General features: G+C 43.6%; 1 pseudogene; it reads right to left on the minus strand.

The window, feature by feature from the left end:
• Positions 1 to 10,873: 10,873 nt before the first annotated feature.
• LOC107979932 lies at positions 10,874 to 11,647 on the minus strand (annotated as a pseudogene).
• Between the last annotated feature and the right edge of the window lie 4,212 nt (positions 11,648 to 15,859).

Raw genomic sequence — 15,859 nt, forward strand, 5'->3', positions numbered from 1 at the left:
ACTCTCTGTCTGTCCCCTGCCCAGTATCTGAGCCACAATGTGCCACTGCCAGCTGCTCTTCCCTGTGACTCAGAATTTGCACATCTTCTTGGCAGAGGCACTGTGAGTGAAGTGGAAGCCAGATCTGCAGAGGTGGGGTCTGCAGCTGCCTGTTGGCCTGGCTTCCTGTAGGGGGTGGGTGGAGGCATGAAGATGATGCTAGGTGCGGAGTGGGCAGAATCCTGACATTGTTTCAATATTCTCTTTTGCCTGTGCACAAGGCTCTCCCCCTCCAGGTACTGCTCTTGTGTATTTCCTTCCTTCTTTGTTGTTTTTGTGTGTCCGTGTATGTATACATACTTGTTTGCTTGTGTGTACACACACAAGTATGAAGACCAGAGGTTGACATTGTCTTTTTCTACCATTCTCCTCCCTGTTATTTGAGGCAGGGTCTCTCACTGAAACTGGAGCTCTGCACTTCAGCTGGACTGGATGGCCAGCAAGCCCCAGGGATCCTCTTTGCCTCCTCTGCGCTGGAATTCCAAGTATGCAATGGTGCCTGCCTATTTTGTTTCTGTGTTTTTGTTTTTGTTATTGTTTTTTTGAGACAGGATAATTTTTTGCAGCAAGGGGCTAGCCTAGAGTTTACTGCCCTCTCCAGGTTCTGGGATTACAGGAATACACCCACCCACCCACGCTCAGTTTGAAGTGGTTTTTTTTTTTTTATGGTATGAAAAATATGAGTGAAGACAAAAGGCCTAGAGCTTTGGTATTAGGTGAGGTTTCAGCCTCATTGTCTGTGGGCTGCCTGGATCAAAATACAGAGGTCAGTTTATATCTTTTGCTGGGCTTCCTTATATGAAAGGTCAAAGCCTGTTTTCCAGACCTCAGGAGAGCAGGACTATGTTAGTCAGCTCAGACAGCTATAACAAAATAACACAGGTCAGTGTCTTAAACAGCAAATAATTGTTTTTTTTTAAAAAAAACAATTTAAGGTGTATTTTTCATTGAAATAGAATTATATCATTGTCTCTCTTCCCATGGATTCCTCCAGCCCCTTCCAAGCTATCTTCTCTCAAACCCCTCCGATGTTCCCCCGACTCTCAAGTTGACAGTTTCTTTTCTTTGATTATTATTGCTACATACATATATATGTGTGTATGTATGTTTGTGTATGCACACATATATATAACTACAACCTGTTAAGCCTGTTTTTGTTGGTGGTGTGTATATGGTTCCAAAGTTGACCACTCGGCATTGGACAACTGCATTTGACAACCAATAAGGGAGCTCATCTTGAGAGAGGCTAATTCACTGCCCATAGTCATTAGTTGCCTGCAGGTCTTTGTCTAGGGGTGGAACTGTGAAATATTCCTTCTTCCACATCGACATATTTGTTGTGCTGGCTGGTTATGTTAACTTGACACAAGCTATAGCCATCTGAGAGGAGAAAATGTCTCCATGAGATTGGGCTGTAGGCAAGTCAGTTGAGCATTTTCTTAGTGACTGTGGGCGATACTACCTCAGGCTGGCAATCCTAGGCTTTGTAAGAAAGCAGGCTGAGCAAGCCATGAGGAGCAAGCCAGAAAGCAGCACCCTTCCATGGCCTCTGCATCAGCTCCTGCTTTCAGGATCCTGTCCTGTTTGTGTTCCTATCTTGATTTCCTTCAGTGATGGACAATGAATATGGAAGTGTAAGCCAAATACCCCTTCCTCCTCAATTTGCATGAGGTCATGGTGTTTGATCACAGCAATAGGAACCCTAACTAAGATGCATGGTCACTGACGTTGCCATTGTTCCAGCCTTGTTTATGCAGAAGAGATTTTTCCACAACAGACTTACTGGTGTTCTGGCTCTTAAAATCCACCCCTGCCCCCAGCTTCCTTGATGTTCCCTGAGTTGTAGATATAAGAGCTTTGGTGTAGATGTATCTATAAAGGTCAGGCTCACCAGGGTCAGTTGATCTCTGCATTGTGTGCAGGTGTTGTATAACAGACAGTGATTTCTCATAGCCTCAGGGATGGCCTGTGGACTCAGGATCTCACTCTCTTCCTAGATTATATGACTGTCTCCTGTGTGTGTGTGTGTGTGTGTGTGTGTGTGTGTGTGTGTGTGTGTGTATGTGTGTGTGTGTGTGTGTGTGTGAATGTGTCTTTGTATATGTGTTGGTGTATATGTATGTGCTCATCTGGATGAGTCTGTGCAAATGTTTAGGCCTTTGTGTGTGTAAACTTTTACATTCCCAGGTGTCTGCGTATGTGTATACATAGATATGTGTGTATATTATAGATATTTGTATTTGCTTGCGTATATTCCTTTACCTTTGTGTGTGTGCATATGATTGTGTGTACACATGTACACAAACGTGCTTTTATTTGTGCATGTGTGTTAGTTTGCAGGTATTATGTAAGCTTGTGTTTGCATATGCATATGTATGCATTCATATGTACATGAATGCACACACACACATGTGTGCGTGTGATGGAGTATGTATGAATGTGTGTGCTGGAGATAACATGTGAGAGTGTGTGTATCTCCACTTGTACCTTTTCTCACTTCCAACATTCACAGAGATCCACTTACACCCCATAAGATGGGTAGGAAACAGAAAGAAGAAGTGTAACAATTAACCTGGGTAAGATAACAGTTCTCAGCACAATTTGATTAGTTTCTTGGAAACACTAAGGTAATCTAAAACACTATTTGAATTAATGAAATCCAGTAAATGCCAATATTCAAAGCAATCAAAAACTTTCATATGCCAGCAACAGCCAGACAGAACAAGAACAAGTGGTACCAGTCTTGGCAGAGATGTCCTTGTATAGCTCTAGCATGGATGTCCATTGGCTGTCACCTGGCTGTAACATCCTCCTGTGATGAGAATCTCTGAGGTTCAGGTCCTCACTCCTTTCCTGGGGCCTCACACTGGTTCTTGAGCCAAGCAAAAGCCGCCTCTCCTTTTGTGTTATTTTCTGATATGGCCTCTGAATCTGGCTCAGACACATTTATTCTTCAAGTGCTCTGGCAGAGGCACTGCTCTGAGAAGGCCTTATTCTATTAGCCTGTGGTTAGTGTCAGGCTTAGGGCTGCCAAGGCTTGACTTCCTGGCTGAGGCTGCTTCTTCATTTGCTTCAACATTTTGACTCAATTGGGAGAACATTCTTTTAAATTAAAAAAAAAATATTGTAAGTAGACAACTCACCCATAAAATATCAGATACATACATCACACACACACACACACACACAGATATATATATATATATATATATATATATATATATATATATTGAATTGAAAGGTTAGATGACGGGACAGAATATGCACATTTGCTCACAGAGAATTATCTGTAGGCATCCTGTGTGTGTCTGAGCTTCCAGAAGCCCAGTCCTGAAGGAAAGGAAGGAAGGGAGGGAGAGAGGATGGGATAATACAACTTAACATTCCACTTTTTGGTTGATGGATTTTATAGGTTTTATTTTCTTCTGAGGACTGAATTTATAGAAAGAATAAAATAGCATCTCTTCCTAGCAATGGGGCTTAACATATGAGCATTACAGTCAAATGTGTGCTCCCGGCAGGGTGGGCTGAGATGTATGGACTCAGTGCAAGGACACTGGGTGAAGATAGGAGGTTTTTCCTGCCAAAGTGTCTGGGGGTAGTATGGAGACAGAGAGGGAAAAGCAGAAGAAAAGAGAGAAAGAGGACAGGGTCAGGCAGAAGAGAGGACAATGGGAGGGGGAGGGGCGGGGGACTAGGAGAATGATTTCAGAGGGACCAGGAACAATTGTCTTGAGGGCAAAAACCATTCCTTAGAAGTTCCTGGAGCACTGGCTATTCATGGGTTTTGTTGTTTTTTGTTTTGTTTTCTGAGTTTTGTTTGCTTGTTTTTCTATGTAGCCTTGGCTGTACTGGAACTTGCTCTGGAGATGAGGCTGGCCTTGAACTCACAGAGATCCTCCTGCCTCTGCCCCCTCAGTGCTAGGATTAAAGGCATGCTCCACCACTACCTGTCTAGGGCTGCTCATGTTGTAGAACCAGACGCTCCCTTGCCTGGTGTATACCTTACTCTCCACATTGAAAAGTAACCTTTATAGGACAGCTTGTTTTCCTGCCTTCGAAGCCAAACCTTGGTATCATTCTGGAAACGATTTCAATTTTCTGAGTGCTGGGCCCTCAAATCTCCTTCTATGAAACCTGCTTCTGGAACTCTTCCTGAAGAACCTAGCTCCAGAGTGGGTTTATGAATTTTTGAGATTTTCAATCAAAAGTAATTAGTCTTCACTAGTTTTGCTTGCTGATTTCTAGCTATTCTTCATAGGTCTTCAGATTTACCTGTGTCTGGAACCTGAACTGTCCTTTAAATGTCATGTAGGTGTTATGAATACCTGAAGTGTGAGTCGTGTGTGTGTGTGTGTGTGTGTGTGTTGTGTGTGTGTGTGTGTGTGTGTGTTCACACACCACAAAAGGAGCTTAAGAAAACTTATTTGTATCTCTTGCTTTCAGGAATGGGTTATCAACATGGAGTGTGAACTATTTGCCATTATTAGCTTGCATTTCCCATTGGTGACTTCAGCCTTCCAGCCATGCACTGGCCTATATTTTCTAGAAAACAAGGATGATTTTAAGATTCCAAACTGTTGTCAGAGTTTTGACCTTCTCTCTTGGAATCACCTCTTGTATCTTTGATACAGCATCTCTATATGCAGTGTCATTAGAGTCAATTCAAGCTTAAATGTCCCTAGCATGAAGGAGCAGTGACAGATAGCAGAGGTGACTAGGTTACATAGACATGTAGTGGACGGTCCAACTGAGCCCCTGGGGACTAAGCTAGTTTCCTAGAAATGGTGACCTGAGGGATGAACAAACCAGACAGTGATGGTGAACACCTTTAATCCCAACACTCAGGAGGCAGAGGCAGGTGAATCTCTGTGAGTTCCAGGCAAGTCTGGTCTACAGAGCAAGTTCCAGGACAACCAGGGCTACACAGTAAAACCCTGTCTTGAAAAACAAAACAAAACAAAATAAACCAAACCAAACAAAAAACCAACCTAACAAACAGAAAGAGTTCAAAATGAGGGTCTTATTTTTGGAAGCTTTAAGAAAGCAGAATGTGTGTGGGAAGAAGGTCTAGTTATGTTGTACCAGGAATCAACCTGGACAGGTATGGAGGAACAAGGAGAGAGAAAAGGGAGGAGGAGAGGGAGTGGGAGAGAGAGAGACAGAGAGAGAGAGAGAGAGAGAGAGAGAGAGAGAGAGAGAGAGAGAGAGAGAATGAGAGAGAGAAACTAGTGCTTAGCAGGTGGAGGGAAGAGGTAGAGAGAGAACAGGTGGAGGGAGCAGACAGAAGAAAGCAGACAGCCTGACAGGTTTCCCATCAGCAAGCACCTGCCAATACAGACTCAAGTTTGAAATCAAAGATGACAACGCTCTGGCCCTGGGAGACAGGGCTTCTCTAAGTCAGAAGTAACTTGCAAAGTCAAGTCAGAATCTGCCTGCTGCAGCCCCAGGAAGGCTAGGGCAAGACCCTCTACTCTAATTCTTCAATTTGATGCTGTGTGCAGGTGCTGTCATCTATATATGTCTCCTTCTGCTCTTCTGACCTCAAAAGCTAACTTTGCTCTTTTCAGTGAGCTTAGACATTAGTGGATATCTTGGTTCTTAACAGGACACTATCAGAGCCATCTTGGTATGATGGCTGGCAGGAGGAGGCCAGTTTCTGCCACGGGACCTCCCTTTGCCTGGATCAATCAGCAGCTTAGTCACTCTGGTGCTGCCTAGACTTCCTTGTATGGTCAGACATGTAGAGCTAGAGGGTGGTGCTGGATGGCCTGACCCTGGGCCTCCTGCAGTATCTGTCTGGGTTGCTTTGGGCAGATTCCAAAGAGCAGACAGGCTGGGGAGGAAGGGAGAAGGGCTCTTAAAATAGCCCAGGCTGTTTTCCCTTTCTTACAAAAATGAGCTAAAGCTAGAAGCTCCATGGGGCCTTGGAGGCGTTAGTGCTGGCTGAAAGCATACCCTTGTTAGTGGGCTGTGCACACTGGTTCACAGCAATGAGCAATGTTTTCTGCTTAAGTAAAAAAAAAAATGAAGTAGAACACCACATATATGAATATAGCATACTTACTGCCAAATGAAACTTACATATGTGTGGATGAAATCAAATTAATTTTTATGTGTGATTATTATGATCTGTTTTATTATTATCATTATTGAATTTCTGGGGATTGAACTCAGGGCCCGCACATGTTACTGTTCATATGCATGTAGGTATACATATATGTGTGGGGATTTGTGCACACACAGACAAGAGGACAACCTCAGGGTTTGTTCTTCAGGAACTGTTCACCTTTCTCTTTGAGACAGTGTTTCTCACTGGCTCACAACTTTCTAAGTCAGTGAGGCTCCTGGCCAATCAGCCTCAAGGATTCACCTGTCCCTGCCTGTCCAGCACTGAGATCACAAGCACCTGGCTTTTTCCTTTTTTTCTGTGTAACATTTTGTTTTCCTGTATAGGAACGTGGGGAGGGAAGAAGACAAGAAGACAAGACACTTTTCCCCCCTCCATTATAGGAGACAGGGTTTCTCTTCCTAGCCTTGGCTGTCCTGGAACTCTTTTTGTAGAGCAGGCTGGCCTCGAACTCAGAGATCCACCTGCCTCTGCTTCCCAAGTGATGGGACTAAAGGTGTGTATCACCATGCCCAACTACACACACTCTAACGTAGAGAAATAGGAGGGCAAGAGGTTGAGCCCCAGAAGGAGGGATGGGATGTTATTTTAGTGTGTAAAACATTCTCTGTAAAAATCTGGAGTAGTGTTCACAGCTTTGGAAGAAGGCACAGCCACCTTTTCATTGGTGTCCTTTCCTCTCAAGTGGCAGGAGGGTAGATGGTGATGGTAGCCACTCAGGGACTCACTCCATCTCACCTTCCTTACGCAGATGGGATGCTTCAGGTCTGCTTCAGGACATGGGAGGCAGATTCCCTTTTGTGGGTTAAAAGTCCGTTTTGCAGCTGCAGCTGTCTGTGCCCCAGGCTCCTCTGACTCTGGTGCTATTGAGTCCCTCTGGGGCAGAGATATCCCTGCATGCCAAGCATCTTCCAGAGGGGTTCCATCAGATCTCACCTCATGCACTCTGATCCCTTTCATTTCCTGGTCCTTCCACCTTTGTAGCATCCCCCACAAAATAAAAAAAAAAATCACTTCACTCCTCTGACTTCCTGGCCTCTTTGTCACTTGTTCATTGTTTTTTTTTTTTTTTTTTTTTTTTTTTTTTGAGATAGGGTTTCTCTGTAGCTTTGGAACCTGTCTTGGAATTTGCTCTGTAGACCAGGCTGGCTTCGAACTCACAGAAATCTGTCTGCCTCTGCCTTCTGAGTGCTGTTCTTTGGATGTTTACTTGAGAATGGAAGTGTCTAATATCTGCATCTATCTGATGACTTATCTGTTGTGGGCCCAGTTCTCCTCTGATTAGGACTACAGTACTCAGGGCAGCAGTCCCTGCCTCCCTCTTCCTACCATCATTGGAAGGAGGAGAGGGGCAGCCCTCCTGTACCACCAGTGGGGCATCCAGCTGGAAGGGGAGTAAGAGGTAGGTCCCTTTTGGTTCTGAATAAAAATAAACTTGGGGAAGTGTATGTACAACTATACACAACACTGGATTATCATACAGATGTTCTGGGGCCATACAGCAGATGAAACTGGTGGAATAGACATACACGTTTCTGCAGGAGTGAAATAAACTTCTGAGTTGAGAGTAACCATGACACTAGTGTTGCAAGAGGCAGAAAAGGGGATTTAGCAAGGCGGTAATTTGCAGTGTCAAGATAGGAGGCATTTCTAGTCACTGTCTCCCATGGTAATTGTGGTTTTGAAAGCCCGACTTTAAAACAGGTCCAGCAGTCTTGTCGCAGCTCAGGATAGGTGTGATTTAGGAGGTGCATTCTCTGAAGCACAATAAAATGGTCTGGTGAGCCAGGGACCTCCTTAGGAGTGGAGTCAATTAGCATAGCTCCTCTCCCCCATCCCTACCCTCCACCCCCAGGTTAAGAAATACCTGCCAACAGCCTTTGGAGCTTTGGGCTCCCATTTACCTGGAGGGGGAAGACGAGGGGAGGCAATCAGAGGTTTATCCAACTGGGCTATCTGGCTAATAGGGCAGGGGGTGGGTCAACACAGTCTGCTTTGGATGTTAAACACACCTCTCACCACCAACACCATCACCACCACACACACACACACACACACACACACACACACACACACACACCACCACCACCACCACCACCACCACCGCCCGCCGCCGCCGCCGCCATATGTGTACAGTTAAATACAATTTTATTCCCAAGGTGGATCCAGCAACCCAAGAAAATTGTAGGGGATTGTTTACTTGTAGGTACACAGGGTTACTAGTCACAGGGGCAGGGTTGGAGCCATCCCTTGTAGTTCCCCTCCATACAGACCGACGGTGGTACCCTGGGAGTAGGTGGCTTGGAGAGGAAGCCGCTCATCAGGAAAAGCAATGGGCAAGAGAGAAAGGGGCTCCACAGGTGCCACTGTTGCTTGTCAGGCTGCCTTACCTGCCCTCTGATTTCCTTAGGCTTCACGTCTGTTGACTGTTTGATACCCCTTGCAATGAATAACAGCCATCTCCTTGGTGAGGCAGACCACTTCAAGGAGAGCAAGACTTTTCTGTTTGTTTTAGTAGTTTCTTTTCTTCAGCTGTCAATGGGTTCCTCTCTTTATAAATCATGGCATGGACATGAAGGGTAGCAAAACCATACTTGCTTCTGTATAAACGACCACTCGTTTGTTCTTTCCCTAGGTAAGAATTGAATGAGACCAATCAGCTCTGCCCTTTGAGCTGATGTGCCCTGTGCCAAGGCTTGTGTCTGTATGGTGGCTCATTGGGTAGTTACTGCTGCTCTGGCTCTCCTGACTCTATGGATGATCAGGCTATTTCCATCAGTAAACAGATTGGCCTCTGTCTCAGGCAGGGGAGTGTCCTAGAGATTGGATGACTTGCCAGAGAAATGTCCAGTGAGTCCTCACAATCGTCGAGGAGGACTTCAGGATTGTCATCAGGCATCAATGTCACAGGTTTTCCCCTCTTATAATTTCCTGTTAAAATCAGGTTCTGGTCCAAGGAGAGCTTGTCAGCTTTATTTGCCAGTATAGCAGTTGTGGCTATGGCATGAACACAGCATAGCCAATGGGAGGCTACCAGGATCCATTTGGACAGACATGTTACAGGCCTCTGCTAGGTTTCCAGGGTCTGAGTCAAAATGTCCTTTGCAATGCCTGGGTCTCATGGATGAAAAGGTGGAATGGTTTAGTGACATCTGGTAGCTAAACCTGGGGCTTGGGTTAGAGTCTGCTTTTAGTTCTCAGAGAGCTGGTTTCAGTCTACTTCAAAGACTAGTCTCACACTGTGGCAGAATAAAAGGGCTGGCCTATTTCTGCAAACTCAGGAATCCAGAACCTGCAATATACTGCTGCCGCCATGAGTACTCCCACCTACTTCATGGTCTGTGGAGTTAGATACAGGGGATGACTTCCTCCTGGCAGCACTGAAAGTTCTCTACCTTGAGCAAGCCTATATCCCAGATAGGAGACCTCTATTTGTCAGAACTGAGTAATTTTCATGGAGATACAATATCCCAATATCTGGAGCAGTTGGAGGAAGTCTTTTGTGCCTCTCAAACAGGTGGTGGTGTTGGCTGCTGCCAACAGAAGCAGAGTTGAATTGGGGTATGCCACACTGTGTCCTGTTAAGTATTTTTGTAATGCTTTCCCAAAGAGTGTATGAGAATTTTTGAATCCTTGGGGAAGTTATGTGAAGGTTAGCTGGCTAGCCTCATTGGATATTGGATCAGTCCATTAAACGTCAAATATGGGCTGGCTCATTGGCACCAGGGAAATGGAGAAGAAAGCATCCTCCAGGACTGTGTAGACCTGGTGGTCTGGTGTGAGGAGACTGAGCAAAATACACAGATTTGGACCAGTAAGTTGAATGATTCGAGTCCATTTATCTGCCTTCTCTAGACACAGCCTCTTGATATTGGGTTCAATTTCCAGTCTAGCATTTGATTCTTGCAATATTTCTGACTGCAATATTGCTTATTCCCACTCATGAGCAGCAGTGTCAGGATGCCATACCCTCCACGATTGGGGTCCCAGCTTAGTGTGGAGGACTGGGGAAGTATTTTCAGTTGGATATTTTTCTTCCCAAATAAGGAAGAGGTCTCCCCACCAAAAGAATCCATCTAATCTCATGGAGACTTCCTTGGGCTTATTCCTCTTCTACTAGAATCAGAACTAAATCCAGTATATACATTTACTTCTTAGGAGTGTCAGAAGAACTCTATTTTCTAGTTTTGGAAAATGGCTGTGATTCCAGACCTCTCTGAACTCACTGAGAAGAGTGGAGCCCTGAATCATGTGTCAGGGGGTGCCTCCCTTGTCAGAATACCAGGAGCTAAGCAGAATCCCATCGATGGTGAGGATCCCTGATCTATACTGACAACCATGCTGATTAAGCCAATAAAAAGTATTGATTCTTTTATTAATGGCCAGACCAAAAGTAGACTCTCACCTGAGGACAGTTTCTTCATGCTCAGTCTCAGGAATACAGCATTTTAAAAGACAAAACCATAATTACATTAGTGCATGAGTTGTATGTGTTGGTTGCATTAGTGAGAGATTTAGAATTGTCTGGTAACATCTGCTTTCTTCTGGTATCTTCAAGACACTATATAATACATTTGAATCATGGTCAAGATCATGGTCAGTCACAGAAGTGTCACCAGTGTGAAAGTGGATGCTGGGGGTAGAAAGCTGAGAAGTGACCAGGCAGGTACAAAATTAAGCCAGGACAGGATGGCATTACCTTAGTCATTTCACAAAGAGATGCCCAACACTGCACATGTCCATAGGAGTTGCACAGAAAAATTTCAGGAGCTTGCTGTGGCCCCTGTGGTAGTTGTAGATTTTGACTAGGCCTAAGTGAGGTGGCTTTATTGTTTCACTGCTTGTCATTAGTCACTAGCATGTACTCTGTCTTTAGTCTTGGTGAACAATGTAATTCACATGAAGCAAATCCAGACCTCTTAGAAACTGATGCATAAGGTCACTGATGGTCCCAACTGGAAAGCCTGGTGGGAATGCCTGGCCCAGGTATGTCCTCAGGTCCTGGTCTATATGCTCAAGCACTAGGGTCATCTCAGTCTCTTGGTCAGTTTGGGAAGTAGCACAAACATCAATCACTAGCCCGACAACTACTGGTATGTTCAAAAGCCTCCCATCTCCTCAGTAAGGGCACCTCACAAACTGTGATGATGGAAAGGCTTCCCCTCTTTTCTTCCACTGGAGACTTCCACACTCTTGAGGGCCACAAAGTGGCCACTGTGGAAATCATGGGCCTTGTATACTGTCCTATAGGCACCAACACCAATTTCAGGCACTGGTACAATCACAAGGTAGACACTGGTGTGTCAGGGGATACTGGGGATACCAGCAATATCAAAGCTTGAGGAAACTGGATCCTCCAGTGCTATCCACTAGGGTTTGGATCCAGGGCACTTGGTGTTAAGACAGTTCTGGAGCTCAAACTCAGGTCTTCCTGTTTATCCGCACTTTACCAACAGCCATCCCCTCACCCTTCTCCATTTTTATATTAATGGAAACTCCTGGGACCTTTTATTTGCTTTACTCCTTAGCCAGCTGACTTGGGGATAGGAAAACATGAACATGACATTTTCAAATAAGTGTCTTGCTTGAGTGTTATTGTGCCTGGTGTATTGAGAAAGCAAAACCCTGGCATCACTAACTTGAGCTTTATCAAGGTTTTCAGTATCTGTCTGGTAAACTGCAAGCTATTAGGGAGTTTCAGAGCCCTTCAGTGCTTCTCATAGGTGACAAGGCTAGAGTTTTTCATTGTGTCTATGAACACTCTAACATTAAATTTTTGTTCAGAGTTAGTTCAAAATATTAAAACTCATCCCTTTGAATTCATTTCTATTTTTCTTTCCTTCCTTCTAAGTCCTTGGAATTTGGAGAATGTTCTGTGATCTGCATCCAGCGGTCCCAGGTTGGTGTTGAGCAGAATGTAAGTCCCAGCCCCAAGCTCTCCTCTTTGTCTTTAAACACAGCTCCATAAGCAATTCTTACTACAGTAACTTGAGAAGCACCTATTTTTCTATGCTACTGGCCGATGCTTTGCAGGCTTTAAGTAAGTGCACTCTCTGGCGGCCTAAAATCTTCAGTCTAAAACCTCCATTCATCTCTCTTCTCTAACAGACTTAGAAGCATCTGGCATTTGCATTCTTCGATCCCACCACACGATGGCCCCAGACTCACGCTAAATGTGTAACAGGCACAGCACGCTAAGTAGCTCCTTAAAGCATAGTGGGTTTCTGATAGAAAGATTTGAAGAGAGTGAATAAGGAGCAGATGTGTGGGTAGTTCTACCCCAAGCCATCACTTCCCACCTTTGTAAGTGTTTTCTGCTCTCTTTAAGTAATGTGGCTTTTATCTATTTCAACACAATGCATTTTCCCCCATGTAGGATGAACTTACAACAGGTTGTAACTTATTACCATAACAAGTTATTACTTAAGCTGGGGAGGTGGCTCAGTGGCAGAGTGCTTGTGTTCAATACGCAACACTGAAAAACAACAAGAAAAATCAAAACAAAATTATTTGTTTTATTTTTTTTTGAGTCAGGCTTATCCTCAAGCTTGCTATGTAGTTGAGGATGACTGCATTCCCGAGTCTCATGCTTCAACTTCCCCAGTGTAGGGATTTCATGTGTATGCCATCTTAGCTGTTACATACGGACCTAAAGACGGAATACAGAGCTTCATGCATGTCAGGCAAGTCCTTCACCAAGGGAGCAACATCCCAGCTTCTGGACTCAGCATTTTAGAGTAAAACTGTCTCTTTTAAAATTTAAACAGTCTTCCTGCATATTTTGAAGTTCAAGTTAAGGCCTCTGGTGGATTGACATGTGAACACTAGTTGTCACCTGCCATAACTCTCACAGCCTCCGACATAAGACAAATAGTTTTTGTTGTTGTGGTTATTAGTATCCCCCCTCCACCTGACACATACTGTTTATAGCTTTATTGAGGTATCATTGTTGCGTAATAAAACAAGCCATATTTATAACTTATAAATTGAGCTCTTATATAAGCATACAAAATGAGATTTAAAGTACAATAAGAAATAAATTTAGGGCTGGAGAGATGGTTCAGCCATTAAAGGCTAGGCTCACACCCAAAAATATAAGAAATAAATTTATTGGCCTAAAATATTCCCTATGCACCTTTCTTGTTTTTCTGCAGAAAAAAATATGCTTCCTGCCTGTGTAGATTTGTTGACATTTTTCACAATCTTGTAATGTAGAATAACATGTGTGTTCATGTACCATGAATGATAAAAATTCAGAGACAGATATTGGGGCTAAAGTTATAGACCAGAGAAGCAAAGGGGCCAGCCACTAGCAAATTCTCACTTCTACCAATGTAATGCTCAGACTGAAGAGGCAATAGTGTGTGTGTGTGTGTGTGTGTGTGTGTGTGTGTGTGTGTCTGCACACATACATGCAAGTGGAGGCCAAAGGACAAACTTGATTGCCCTTGCTCAGGCAATATCCACCTTGTTGTTTTGAAATAGACTCTCATTGCCTTGGAGCTCACCCATAAGGCTATTTGGGCTACCCAGGAAGCCCCAGAGATCTACCTGTCTCCATCTCTTCCAGTGTTGGGATTATAACCATGTGCCACAATGCCCAGCTTTTAAAAATGGGTTCTGGGATTAAACTCAGGTCTTCACACTTACGAGAAGAGCTCCGAACTGCCTCTCTCACACTGAGTCACTTCCTTTTGTGCTTGTTTTAATTTTCTTGTAGTCTAGTACCTGTTTTTAAGGATAAAAGTTATTTTACAAGCACACCCCGCTCACACATACTTATAGCCTAGGAATATAGTAAGGCCATATGATCTAAGTTTGTGTAACACACCATAATGAGAGTATAATGAAGAAATAAGTTAACGGGTCATTTCTGTGATGGTTTCTTTGTCATTGGCAAATGGTTGGATATCCATACCACTTTCCATCAGTAAGAAGTAACATATACAACCTTGAATACTTTCTACACTAAATGCATTGTATCATTACATATGGAAACATTTTTCTTCAGAATATCAAGCTTCTAATTTGCCCAAAACTAAAGACAGTTCTGAAGTAGACCATTATCTGGCACAGATGGGGCTGTACCATTAAAGCAAGAGTGGCTATCTATCATGGTGTAGGTTTATACTGTCTTTTCTAATGCTAGCAATAATGTTACTGAATGGTCCCATTATACATCTGGCCAGTCAATATGTAAGGATAATCATGAATTCTGAGATGTTTTATAACCATGATTAACCCTCATGACATTGAGTTTGGGGTGATTAAACAGCGATGTTCCTGAGGACTATTGGTATAAATGTATGTGCATGAAGGTGTGTGTGTGTGTGTGTGTGTGTGTGTGTGTGTGTGTGTGTGTGTGTATGAGAGAGAGAGAGAGAGAGAGAGAGAGAGAGAGAGAGAGAGAGAGAGAGAGAGAGAGAGAGAAAGAGAGAGAGGGAGAAGGAGGGAGGGAGGGAGGGAGGGAGGGAGGGAGGGAGGGAGGGAGGGAGGGAGGGAGGGAGGGAGAGAGGAGTCTAAAGTCTAATGTCACAAAACATGTATGTCATGGAGCTTGTCAAATCCCAAACCATTTTCGGTTTCTCTTCTAAGCAGAAAGTGATTTGTTGATAAAAAGTGAGCCTTATAGCCTACCTCCTTGGCCACAGAGGAGATGAAAACAAACCCTCTGAAGGGAACACAGAGGCAGGACTCATATAAAGAGGTCTAAAATTCCCTAGAACATGCAGAAGAGGACCACAGTTCATCATAAACATTTAAACACACAGAGATTACCTGAATGAGTTTACAAGAAAAGACTAAACCAAGAAATAAAAACCTTGAGAAGAGGAGCAGGTTCCTCAGAGGAGATATGAATTTATCTGGACCAGAAAAGGTAAGTTGCACAGGTATTGCACATCCTTGGAGTCATATCAGGTCCAGGTTGTCACTAGTCACTTATTGAGGCATGAGCACAATGAATTGTCATTCAGTTAATGCTTTCATAGCTTAGATAGTAACTGAGTATTTAGTCATTGTTCCACTTAATTTTCTAGTTCTTCATTTTTGTGAAGCTCCAATTAATGAATTGTTTTCCATGTATTACATTAGCATTACCTGATACCAAAGAATAAAATGCCAGGTTAAAAGTCTCCTTAAAAATCTAGTTCTTAAGGAAGATGTCCTAGTTAGTTTCAGCTTTCAACTTGACAGACTAGAGTCATCTGAGGGAATGCCTGCTGAGGGATTGGTTAGGTCAAATTGGCCTGTGGCCATGTCTATCAGAAACTGTCTTGCTTGTGACTTATATGTGAAGAGTAAGATGAAGTAAGCCCTTTCTTACCTAAGTTGCTTTGGCCACAGCATTTTATCACAACAACAACAACAACAACAACAACAACAACAAAAATCTAGAACAGAAGATAATTTCTGATTAATGGCGTGATGGTAGGCAAAGATGTCAAATTATTTTTTTGTAATCATTATGCATCGTGCTTCCATTCCTATACTTGTCACTTTTGGGGAATTGCCTGAGTCTCCTCAATGGGTTGCAGGCAAAGCTCCCACATTTTTCTGAGTGTTCTTAGCAGGCATCATGCTTCTAGAGTAGAATGCCTATGCTCTTCGTGCTGTAAACTAGGTGTGTCTGATTGTCATCAAATTTGCAATGAGTTAGTCAGGCTAAACTGTTAGACTATCAATATAACT

The sequence above is a fragment of the Cricetulus griseus genome, chromosome 3 (assembly GCF_003668045.3).
Source record: "Cricetulus griseus strain 17A/GY chromosome 3, alternate assembly CriGri-PICRH-1.0, whole genome shotgun sequence".
NCBI lineage: Eukaryota > Metazoa > Chordata > Mammalia > Rodentia > Cricetidae > Cricetulus > Cricetulus griseus.